An 11,171-nucleotide genomic window follows, 5' to 3' on the forward strand; every position below is an offset into this window, starting at 1 on the left:
GTTAACCCATTTTGAGTTGCTTTCCTTTAACAAAGCAGATCCAAGAAACTGTGGTAGCAGCACACCCTGGGGACGCCGGGGTGCTTGCTGCTACAGACCCCAGAGCAGGTGCTGGATGCCTGTGGAACTCATCCCAGAAGGACAATGATTAGTCCATGCCCTGGATCAGACCAACTGATAGAGTACAATTCCTTTCCAAAGTGCATAAAGCTTGGCTCTGACACAGTTGCAATTCAGGAAGTAAGTCTGGATAAATGAGTAAACAGAAGAAAATACCGGTGATAAAAAAAAATATGTAATCAATGAGACTTTAGACACAAACTCATTATAATAACTCCATATCATTTATGAGGAAAGCTTCAAAGAAAATAATGGATTGACACAGTTTTAAAATATTATAATTAAAAAGAATGCAACGAAAATAAAAATCTATCATAGTTCTGCAGGTGGAAAATTTCACTCAAGTAACAGACTCCTTGAGAATTATATTGGACCATATAAATCAGTAATTCCATGAAATCAAAAGAAATATTAGAACATTAAAATATTTCATATCAGGCAGTTAAGTGACATGTAGAATTCTAAGCATAAAGTCAGGAAAACCTGAATTTGGATCAGGCTTTAAACCCTTATTTGCTGTGTGACCCTGGGAAAGTCATATAACCTCTGTCTGCCTCAGTTTCCTTAACTGTAAATAATAGTACCTATCTCCCAAGGTTGTTATGAAGATCAAACGAGAGAATAATTGTAAAGTACTTAATACAGTCTTTGGCATGTAGTAGGTGTTTAATAAATGCTTGTTTCCTTCCTTCCTATCAAGAATAATGGACTTGGAAAACAGGTAAAACAGATAATCTAGGAATCATTGAACTACCTGAACCCTTGGGCATAAAAAAAAATTTAGATACCTGTAGCAGCAAGCACCCCAAGCGTCCTCAGGGTGGCTGCTCACACAGGTTCTTGGATCTGCTTTGATAAAGGAAAGCAACTCAAAAGGGGTTAACAAGCTTACTTTAATCAGTCAGACATATATCGTTTACCTTGGTCAGGGGAAAAAGGTCAGCACCCCGAACTTCAATTCAAAACAGGCAGAATTATCAAGACATTAACAGATCAAGTAGACAGCTTTCCAAACTGTCCAACCATTACATCCATACCCAGTCAACATCTGGGTTTCCACATCTGGGTTTTTCAAAGGGGGGGGGGGGGGCTGGAAAACGGCTTCCCAGAATACAGATCAAATCACAGAACACTTCTCAAAGTGAGCCCCCAAAACAAAGCCTCACATCAGGGCTTATGTAGCCTTCTCCTGGCTCAGAGAATGTAACAACCTTTTGGACCCACTGGCTAATCAAAAAGTATCAACTGAAAAACAAGCCTCCCACCCCAGGCTTCAGGTGCACTTTAGCCTAGGGGCAGGGAAGATCTTCCAAATTTGCATTCCCATTACAATACCCTCTTTCAAAAAATCACAAATGAAAACTACCCAGCCTTTGGCAAAGGAAAAATAGGAAAAATCCACCAATCCCCTCTTGAGAGAAGTTTTAAAATGAAAACTCCCAGGAATGTTATGAACTTCCTAAAAATCATGATTTTTTTAAAAACCTGGACACTATATTTCAAAAAATCATAAATAAAAACTTTATATCTACTAGGATAAAAAACAGGGAAAATCCATGAATAACCCCCAGAGGAAAAATGAAAGAATTGTCATAGCCAAAATCCAGAGCTACCACATCAAAGAAAAAATACTACAAACATCCAGGAAGAAGAGTTCATGTACCAAAGAACCAGTCAGGATCATGTAAGACCTGGCAACTTCTATGTTAAATAAGGGATCTTAAGAATATGATATTCTGAAAGGCAAAAGGTATAGGTTTCAACAACCAAGAATGATACCCTGCAAAGGGTAAGATTAATCCTACAGGGGGAAAATGGGTTTTTAATGGAATAGAGGACTTTCAAGAATTTCTATGAAAAGATCAGAAGTAGGAACTTTGAAATACAGATGTAAAAGTCTAGGGAAACCTAAAAAGGAAAATGTCTGAGCAATTAGATAAGGCTCTAGATTAGTCTTCATTCCATTGGGGGAGAAAAAAAAAAAAAAAAACTAAAGTCTCCTCAGAACCATAAAGTTTCATCAAAGGGTGATTGAAGAAGTTAAATAAGTGTGTGTGTGTGTGTGTGTGTGTGTGTGAGTAAGTGTGTTGGGGGGAGTGTTCTGAAATTTTAAAGAAGGAAAAGAAAAAGGAGGATAAAAAAGAATATACTAGTATAGAAAAGAGGAAAACTGGTAGAATTTGCATGATTGGGATGAATAAGAAGGAAGAGTAAACAAACATGGAAGAAAGGGTGCAGGAATTAGATGAAAATCACAAATACACACACAGTTTCCAGTAGATATACATCAAACTCAACAGGATAACCAATGGAGACTCAGGGAGTAGTGGAGAGGGAAGAGAATAAGAGAAACACAAACTTCCAGATACCAAAGGGAAGATTAAAAGGAAAATGAAGAGAATCAGAATGTAAAGGGAGGGCCCACCAATTGGGGAATAGCTGAATAAATTGAGGTATGTCAATGTAATGAAATAGGACCATAAGAAATGACAAGAAAAGACTATTTCAGTGTGCTAAGTAATATGAGAAAACAGAAGTGAGCAGGGTCAGGAAAACAAGTTATAAAAGGACAACACTGTAAAGACAAATAACATTGAAATGTTTAAGATGTCTGATCATGGCAGTGACCAATCAAGTCTCTATGATAATGACCAAGAAGAGATGCACTTAAGATACACACATTTGGAGGCATGTCATCATGCGGATCCATTTTGCTTCACTCTATTTGCTACGGGGTTTTTTTTTTTTGCTTTTTGCTTTTTAATAGGTGAGAAAAGTTGGAGGGAGATGGGAAAATTAGTAAGAGAGACCAAAAAAAAGAGAGCAATTGAAACATTTTTTTAATGCACAGAAGAGAATAGAAGGAGGTTAAGAAGCCCAGACACAAGCAAGACACTTTTGAAAGTAACACATGGAATTTATTATATCCTTTAAAAAATAAGCAAGTGATATGAAGTGGAGCTTAATGGTTTCATATAAAATTCACTTTTTTGTGTTATATGTATATGGAAATGCTTCCTGTATGACCTGACACCAATATTCTGCCAGTTCAGGCTCGATTCAGGGATGAAATAAGATACATATAAACTATTAGACAGTTAACAAAATGAGGTTTGCCTTGCCCTAAACTAACAAGGATATGCAAAAAGGATACAATGGCGCTTAGCTTTGGCGGATTCACCCTCATTCTTCTCCAGATGGAAGCCCATTTGGTCAGCAGTGCAAGATAATGTGACTTAGGTGGTCTTCAAACATTCACCAAGTTGGAGGGGCCCTAACTCCAAACAGGTGGGTCCTTTTATGCCCTTATGTGACCAGGAAACTTAGTCAAAGAAGGCAAGAGTCAATGGGATCATGAGGACAGATTTATTCCCTTTTAGGGGAGGGAAGTGTAGGATCCTCATAGATATTGGACCCATGTGCTCTCTCCCACTTTTTTAGTGTTTAATACATTTTTTCAAAGAATAGGTAACCTCCCATGGCCTAAAATTCTATAGGTCAACTCATCCTAGTAGGGGCTGGTTAATATGTAAGAATGAATTTCTGAAGACACAAAGAGAAACCATAGCAACAAGTAGGAAAAATTTTACTTTTTATCAAAAGAGACCAATTGTGGGTACACAGAGAACTCGCTGACTTAGACTTTTGAAGGACATATATGTATGGAAATTGGAAGAAGAGCAGGTAATGGGATAAAGATAAAAACGTGACAAGGTACAATAAATAGAACAGTCTCTCAAATGATACAGCACAGAATGATCTTCCACTAGAGAGGAAGACTTAAGGACAAACAGAAGGAAAAGGGGCGATGGACCTTTAAAGCTATGTTGGAGACAATTGCTCTGGATGAGAAGATGACAGCAAAAGACTAAAGACAAAGAAGTGCTCCAACTATTTTTCTTCCTCTGCCAAGTATCATGTTCTTCAGAATGCAAAGGATAGAGTAAATGTGGCTAGTTTCCAAGGAACTGACATCCAAGATGAGTAAGTAAATAGTCAAGGGGCAACTATCTGCCCTTGATAATAGCAAGTCACATTTTTGGTTATTTTCAATTTATCCTCTATGTTGCTTGTTTGGGTATCGTTATTTGCATGTGGTCTCCCCCATTATATGAGTTGTCTGAGGGCAAGGACTGTGTTTTTGAGTAGATTTGTGTCCTCATTGCTTAGCAGTTTCTGGCACATAGTGAAAATTTAATAAATGCTTGTTAGTGATTCTCCCCTTTCCAAAATCTCTTTGTATTTATTTCCTATATGTTTTATATTTGTCTGTGAATATGTTGTTTTCCCCAAATGGAATGCAAGCTTCATAAGGGCAGGAACTGTGTCATCTTTGTTTTTATATTCCCACCACCCTACCCAGTGCCTGATACATATAAAGTGCTGAATATAAATTGACAAGAATTCAGCATCAATGAAACAAAAAAATAAGATAGCAAGAAAACATTCAGAACTGACAAAGAATAAAACAAGACAATGATATGCAATTGCAATTGGACAGTTACCAAGACAACAGAGCTTGGACTTTGGGCACAAGTAAGGATGCACAAACTGCAGTAAACAGCACCCATGGCAGACTATTCCTGAATGAAGAGAGGTAAAGGAGAGATTGAAAAAAAAGGTGGCTTATGTCTATAGCCCAGGTATGGCACCAAATCCCTCCAGTGTCTCATTCTCCCTGGGATGAGGCTGGCTCACTCAACCCAACTTGCATGTCCTTTGGCAGATTGGGATAGTGTGCCCAGGAGATATTTACCATGGCCACAACTACTACTATAATTGTGATGAGGGGAGAGTGGGCACAAAGTTAAAGCAAACTATTAGGGAGGCACAAGAGTAGGGAAACCCATATGCCTAGGGTAACTCATAATTTACAACTACAGGATTCTAGACCCTGGATATCTTTAGAAAACAGTCTGTACCCCATGTCATCCACAGAACAAAATGACTTCTCTGCTACCTGTGCATTTGGCAAAACTACTTCTCTGCTCCTATCAAGTTGTTGAAGCAGTGACAAGCTCTTTTAGCACACAGCCACCCATGGCAGGATGCTGAGAAAGCATAATGCTCTTTCTGTGACAAATAGTTCCCTTAAGCCAGAAAACTGCCAACCTCTCAGATCTGCCCTAAGGCTCTGCGAAGTTTCTCCCAATCAAACTACAGATAGAAATAGGGCTGTGCAGCCTTTCTGCAGCCAGTTTTTCAAATAGCTGGGGATTAATCTCTGACTAATCAGTTCTCAGTATAGCCAAACCTCCTTTCAGCAAAATAGATGAAAAACCAATTTTTCTTTCTCTCAAATAAAAGAGAACCATAAAGGGCAACACAAGCAAACTCAGAGAGGTTTCTCTCTCCCTCCTTTTTCCAGTCAATAAACTCTCAGCAAAGCAATACCTCTCTTCCAACCAGCACAGCTCCCAGCCAAACTGCATATCCTGCCTGTCACTTCTGATCAGCTCTGGTCAGTTCCTGTATTCTATAAGCAGTTCTTTTTGTTGACTCCTGTTCCTGACTCCTCCCACTTTTGGCTTCCTCTTCTGCTTCTATCTTTATCTGGTCATCTCCTACCTTTTTGATATTTTCCTTTTCTTTTATTGGCTTCCAGTACCTCAAATCAGAGTCTCCTCATAAGAAGTGGCCCATCTCTAACTTGTTATGTAAAATTTTAAATTTTTTTAAATTTAAATTTAAAATATTTAAAGTTTAAAATTATGTAAAAATTTTAAAATTCTACCTTTCTGTTGGGTAAGGCCCCCAACAGTATTTATGTAACCTTCCCATGGTCCCCAGACTGTCCTTTAATTGATAGACAGTGATAACTCTGGCCATACTCAGCTAATCTAGGAAGAGCCTAAGACGAGAGACTGGCCTGTTCTGACTAGTGCCTTTATGTCTATTATTTGCTGAAAACAGGCTCCCCAGCCTCCTCCAATATGTGAGGGACTGCATTAGCCTCCCTATTACATATAATTTATTCAATTATATTCTTCAACATTCTGAAAGCAGTCACATGCAAATGAGCTGATGTACCACTGTGTACCACAAACCATCTTTAATTCAGTCAGTATTCCACCTTCAAACAGGTCTTCCTTCAGTACAGACTGTTTCTCTACTCAGAATTTTATTTGAGAGGCTGTGGCTCTTCTAGGGCTGATTTCATTAATTTTCTTTACATAAATGTTCTTTTTATGCCCCTTGTAGCAGCTAAAATGTCCACTTGTCAACCACAGCCCAAAGAGACCTTCTCCTGTAAGAGGATTCAGTCTAGGAGCACACAGAGCTGGGATTCATCCTGAGGACAGACTGACTCTAAAGAAAGGGGATCAGGAGACTCGTTCTCTAAAATAGGGCTTTGAGTATGGCTCATGTTCGTTTGTTCAGTCAAGTCCAATTCTTTATGAACCCATGGACCACAGCACACCCATACTGTCCATGGAGTTTTCTTCATAAAGATACTGAAGTAGTTTGCTGTTTCCTTCTCCAATGGATTAAGGCAAACAGAGAGTAAGTGACTTGACCAGGGTCACACAGCTAGAAAGTATCAGAGGCTAAATTTGAATTCAGATCTTCCTGACTCTAGGCCCAACAACTCTATCCTCTGAGCCATCTGGTTGCCTCTAATGCTTGCACCTAATGCCTCTAGCTGCTCATGTTCAATCTCCTCAAAAAATATTAAGAGTGTCCCTTCTAGAGAAGGTACTTAATGTACAAAATAGGTATCAGGTACAATAGTTATCTATTTCCTCCACCACAAAAGAAATGCTTAAGACACAAATGACTCATAAGCATTTAAAATTTAAAAAAAAAACACTTAAAATATAAAACAATTTCACATTATAATCTCACCAGACAAGGTACCTTGTGGGACTGCTGACCCAATATTTAGCATTCTTCCCACACCTGTATTACTACCTAAGCAACTTAAAAGATCCAGATCTGGGGCAGCTAGGTGGCACAGTGAAGAGAGCACTGGCCTTGGAGTCAGGAGGACCTAAGTTCAAATATGGCCTCAGACACTTTACACTTAATTAGCCATGTGACCTTGAGCAAGTCACTTAACCCCAATTGCCCTCCAAAAAGCAAAAAAATTAAAAGATCCAGATCTTCTAAACAGCCGAAACTGACTCATTGGTCTCCATACATTCAAAATGATGCTGAAGGTAGCCATCTCCTCTGAGAAGCATGGTAGTTGTGGGACTCCCCTCCCACTGGGAACCTTGGAATTCTTAAGTTCATGAAGTAGCTGCCAAAGCTGAAAAATACACATTTATCAGGATTGTTGTTCAGCAACTTGTGTTCAGGGAAATAAACACAAAACAGAAGAGGCAGTCTGAGGTCCAGTTTCAGACTCACCAAGGGAAGCACATGTTTTTGCTATCTTGTGGGCAACCACTGTGGCTGATGGGAATGGGAATGGGAGGGAAGAGAGAGAAATCCTTTCCTCTCCTCCTGGAAGTAAATGGGAGATCTGGCAGAATCCCAAACCAGTGAGCTCAAAAGAGAAGAAGTCTTTCTCTTTGGTCCTTTCATAGATTTCTGAGTTGGTACTTCTTCCAGACTCATTTGTCAAATATCTTCAAACCAATGCTAGTGACAGAAATCAAGGAACTTATTAGGAGTTGCTAGATCAGACATTTCCTTTAGCAAGGGGCCAGAGCACATGTGTCATAGAAATAAGATAGAACACATGGCTAGCTGCATGGAAATGCTTCCACCCAAAGCTGCTACATACATAAGGGCATGTAACTAGGAGACAGAAGAATTCGGATCATTTGTCTATAGATGGTAGGCTTGTTCTCTGAACTTTTTACCTTAAGTTATGTGGACTCAATAAAATACTTAGATAAATCTAGGTTTGCTCAGTTACTCAGAATGCCAAATGGGGTGAAGGGTTATTAGCAATAACTTACAAGGACTTCAGGCACTTCCTTAGGCAATGACACACTATAGCTAACATATTACCTTCAACAGTTAAGGTATCTGCTTCTGGAATGCCACTTAGTTCGAATCTCCTTAAAGCTGGAGCTAGCCCTCCACAAAATATAGCCATTGTGGAGTCAAAGATGCAGTCAAGTATGTCTATCCCTAGAAACTACAGAAGTTGCTTGGATGATATGCCTCCTAAGCCCTACTGTTTTTTTCACTTTCACTTAGAGATATATAGGCTGAAATCTGCATGTATTCTGGCCAGTGCCTTCTCTTGGAATATGGATCATGGACTCACAGAATGTCAGAGTTGGAGAAAATGAATGAAAAAAACATTTATTAATGATTTACTATATGCAAAGCACTATGCTAAGCCCTGGTAATGTTAAAAAAAAAAAACACAAGGCAGTCCCCAGTCTCAAAAAGCATACATTTTAACAGGGAGAAACAACAAACATAAGAAGTTTCAGCCCCAAGTCAAAAGGAAAAGAGCCAGTAATCCTTAGGGCACAGTGGCAAAGCTGATAGTAACGAGTCTTTCTTAATGTCCTTTGTGCTGGCAAAACCTTATTCATTGTTGATAATGGCAAGAACTTTGGTGGTAAGAATTTTCTTTTCTGGGTCTATGACTGCTAAGGAGGCATGAGCTGCAGCACCTGCAGAAAAAATTCCATTTATCATATCCATAAGTTACTCCACTGCATGATATCTGTAGAGACTAGACTGGAAGCAAGGCCAATGGTATGGAGAACTCTTGGGCTCAGGATGCTGGGTTATCTCCACCCATGTGTGAAGGGAGGTGGTGGTTAAGTCGGTGGCAACGGAATGACCTACCTGACACATGCTGCCTCCTGTGTCTCCCTCAGGGTAACTTATTGCTTCAGCTAGGTTGGCTTGCCTGACCTGTCAGCAACAGTTGCTGAGCAATTGGTGTTGCTGGGGATGGCTAGTCCTTTCTCCAAGATGGTAACTGACTGGCATGATTGACTGGCAAGGGCTTGGTTTGGAAGTACAGTCAGTGGTCGAGGGGATAGTACTATTCCCCAGGCTCAAGATCTCAGGGTGCTGGGTCCTCTATTAGTGTCTGAAAGGAGAGACTATTCATTGGTGATGATGGTTTGATTTTAGAATGTAATCCCAGAATCCCCTCTACAATAATCCTCAAGATCATCCAGCTTTTGACTGAGAACTTGCTGTGTAAGGAAACACACTACCTCCCCAAGCACCACTTCCATCTTTGGGATAGTTCTGTTGGAAAGTTTTTCCTGAGATCAAACCTAAATTTGTCTCTTTGCAATTTCCACCTATTACTACTAGTTTGTCCTTCTGAGGCCAGGAAAAATAGAAATCTAATTCCTTTTCCACATAATAGTCCTTCAAATATGTAAATATGGCTATCTGGACCACCCTAAGTCTTCTCTTTTCAGGTTAGCCATCATCAGTTCTTTTTTTTTTCTTTTTTTGTCTTTATTAATTTGTTTGTTTACTTTTAGTTTACAAGATTCAGTTCCACAACCCCTTGAGTTTCAAATTTTCTCCCCCTCCTTCTCCTCCCTACCCCCATCCCCCCACCCCACCCCGCCATGGCAGCATGTAATCAAGTATAGGATCTGCAAATACTTTCACATTAGACATTAGTGAGGTTATAAAGGATTGTAATGGATGGAATGAACAATGGGAAAGAGGAAACAAAACCCAACAAGAAAAAGAAAGAGAGCGGGTAGTTTGCTTCAATCTGCATTCAAACTCTGCTCCTTCTAGTTCTTTCTCTGACTGTAGACATCTCTCTCCATCATGAGTCCTTTGGAGTTGTCTTATAATCCTGCATTGCTGAGAAGAGTCCAGTCTATCAAAGTTGGTCGTCACACATACGTCGTGTCTGTAATTGTGTACAAATTTCTCCTGGTTCTGCTCTTCTCACTCAGTATCAGTTTGTATAACCCTGTATGAAGTCCATCTGCTCCTCATTGCTTATAGCTCAATAGTATTCCACTACATTCATATACCACAACTTGTTTAGCCATTCCCCAATTGATGGGCATCCCCTTAATTTCCAATTCTTTGCCACCACAAAAAGAGCTGCTATAAATATTTTTGTACATATGGGTCTTCCTCCCACTTCTATGATCTCTTTGGGATACAACCCTACAAGTGGTATTGCTGGGTCAAAGGGTACGCAATTATTTATATCCCTTTGGGTATAGTTCCATATTGCTCTCCAGAATGGTTGAATCTGTTCACAACTCCACGAACCATTCATTAGTGTTCCAATTTTTCCACATCCTCTCCAGCATTTGCCATTTTCCTGTTTTGTCATCTTAGCCAATCTGACTGGTGAGATGTGGTACCTCAGAGTTGTTTAGATTTGCATTTCTCTAATCAATAGTGATTTAGAGCATTTTTTCATATGCTTAGAGATATCTTTAATTTCTTCCTTTGAAAACAGGCTGCCTGTTCATATCCTTTGACCTTTTATCAATTGAGGAATGACTTGTATTCTTATAGATTTGACTCAATTCTCTGTATATTTTAGAAATGAGTCCTTTATCAGAGACATTGGTTGTAAAAATTCCCAATTTTCCACTTCCCTCTTAATCTTGGTTACGTTGGCTTTGTTTGTACAGAAACTTTTCAATTTAATGTAATCAAAATTATTCATTTTGCATTTTATAATGCTCTCTAATTCTTGTTTGGTCATAAAGTCTTCCCCTCTCTATAAATCTGACAGGTAAACTATTTCTTGCTTTCCCAGATTGCTTACAGTATCAGCCTTTATACCTAGATCATGCACTCATTTCAACTTAATTTGATATATGGTATTGGATAATAGTCTATGCCCAGTTTCTGCCATACTATATTTGTTTTCCCAGCAGTTTTTGTCAAATAGTGAGTTCTTATCCAAAAACTAGGGTCTTTGGGTTTATCAAACAGTAGATTACTATAGTCATTGACTGCTGAGTCTCATGTACCCAATCTTTTCCATTGATCCACTACTCTATTTCTCAGCCAGTACCAAGTAGTTTTGAGGACTGCTGCTTTATAATACAGATTAAAATCTGTATTTTATGGCTAGGCCACTGTATCAGCAATGCCATATTCACAATGCCTATAGAGATTACAAATAT

Source organism: Petaurus breviceps, unplaced genomic scaffold (genome assembly GCF_028583685.1).
Source record: "Petaurus breviceps papuanus isolate PSGF00001 unplaced genomic scaffold, PetGlider_PUasm1.0 90919, whole genome shotgun sequence".
NCBI lineage: Eukaryota > Metazoa > Chordata > Mammalia > Diprotodontia > Petauridae > Petaurus > Petaurus breviceps.